Genomic DNA, 2,272 nt, shown 5'->3' with positions numbered 1-2,272 from the left:
CACGGATTCACGGATTGATACACATGATCGAGGCTTTTGCCCAAGTTTCCCTGGTCGGTTTTGTTCTTGTCGGTCAGTGGTTGTCGTTCACCTGAAAGGCACAAGTGAAAAAAGGGTGTAGCACTGCTCTTTATGTTCTCAGCGCGGGGCAGTATGCTCGCCAGCGCGAGGATTCGCATAAATAAATGTCTAATAGTGCTTTAAATTGGGTTCGAGAAGGAGCGTGTACAACCGTCGGAGGAAGGTCATTCCACGCAGCTACTACCCGAAATGAAAAAAAGTTTTGTCTAACGGATGTGTGTGCCCTGAGCTTGAAGTTTTTCTTACTATGTCCCCGCCGGGTCTGAGCTTCCCAAGATAGCGGTCCCGTCAGAACAACCATCAAAGGTGCACAAAGTATATTAACGCCGAAAACCAAGTCAAGAACACCTTTACAGGGCGGCGTATATGCAGTGTAGGCTGCAGCAACCTGGAAATTCTGACACTGCCATTGGCAACGGCAAATACAGGGTTATGATTGGCTGTTGGGTCCAGGCTTTCGACCAACCGGAGCTCGATTTAATGCCGGAACGGCCAGTGGCCCTGACTTTTGGCCAATCTCCTACGGGCTAGGCTCTTGGCCTTAGCAGCGCCTATCTGCGAGCAGCAAACCGTTTTCGGTGTAGAATTCCGCCTAATACCCCCATTCGCAGTTCGTTGAGGTAGCTCTGATGCCGGGGGTTACTTGCTATGGCTTACTGGCTTTGCTGATTCTTTCTGTCCAGCGTTGCGGTCGTCATTCGTGCTCGGGCTAGGCCTCCGAAGGGATGGTGCCGAGATCACGTGCCCAGAAGCATCTATACACTCAACTCACTTGATCATGTGGGCATGGTCCGTCCCTCTGTCGGCCGGATTTGGTTTGCGTGTCGGATCCTGGGCCAACTTGAATCTCGGAGAGCACTGCAGCGCCGGCAAGGGATGTACCCTGGAATCCACGTAGAATGTCTGCCGCTGTACTCGCGAACCAACAACCTCTGGCCTTCGCTTAAGGGGCTCGCGGTCGCTCCATGATGCCTGTCGAACTATTCCTCCATTCTTGTGTTGCATTGACTAACGTGCTTTTTCTGTGGCCGGATGGTTTCATGCGGAGTTCGAAGCTCCCTTCGGAGCAGCGCCTCTGATGGTGACACTTCACGAGGCGTTTCGGGTTTGGCTACGTTCGATATGCTAGCAGGAACCTTTGCTACCCCTGGACTTCTGAAGTGCACGCTTCAAGGTGTCAACGAGGCGTTCCGCCTGGTCGTTCGATTGTAGATGAAATGGAGGTGAGCAGACATGAGTTATGCCATATGTCGACAAAACTCTGTGAACGCCGACGGTGTGAACTGACTACTGTTGTCCGATGCAGTAGTCTCTGGTGTTTCAAAGTGATTGAGTAGTCGTTGGAGTTCCAGGACTGTGGTGGCGGTTGTGAGACTGTTCAATGGAAAATTTCCGGCCAGCCAGTAGTAAGGCGGTGTCGGTGTGGAATTTCATCCCAACGCTCGTGCCCTCCAAATGAATGTCGACTTCACAAAGCAGTAGTCACTGGACTGGCACCTTTCTCTTGAGTGATGGAAAGCGCTACAAGTGTCGTCTGGAGGAGATTAAGTGCCTGTCTCTGTCATGCGTGGTGATCAACAGTTGTCTAGGTATCTTGCTCTGTTCAAGAATTCTTCACTTCATTCCGAAAATTGGCTGAAAAGCATTCATCTCCTTTCGAATGTCTCGGCGCACCATAGCACCATTTCCACGAACTTCCAGGTACTCCATACAGCCTACGTCAGACCGTTTCTTGAGTATGCCAGACATGTCATCTACTCAAGATACAGGAAATGTTCAACCGTCCTATGAGCTGTAACAAAGATGACTGTCGGCCTCAAATCTGTTGATTGTGGAAACTAACTGAAGATACTTGAACGACTTTTAGACTATCGTCGCCTCCGAGGCGACCTAATACTTTCACCTCAGTTGAACAGGGTTTGGCCGATCGTTTTTCCACTTTTGACCCCACTAATACACGACGACCAGATATTTACAAGGTTTTCAAACTCAAAGCGGTCACTTTTATTAATTATCAGCTTTTGCAATTTCGGATATTTGGCGCGTGAAACGGCTGTCATTCGGTAGTTGTCCACGCATCATCATCATTGTCAGCTGTAATAACCGCGCACTCGTCGTACAGTGGTTGTAGCTGCCGCAGTTTCGATCACCGATGATTTGGGGGAGGGGGAGGTAGCGCTGTATTTAAGGC

This window comes from Opisthorchis viverrini, assembly GCF_000715545.1.
Source record: "Opisthorchis viverrini unplaced genomic scaffold opera_v5_312, whole genome shotgun sequence".
Lineage (NCBI taxonomy): Eukaryota > Metazoa > Platyhelminthes > Trematoda > Opisthorchiida > Opisthorchiidae > Opisthorchis > Opisthorchis viverrini.
Note: the sequence above shows the minus strand (reverse complement) of the source record.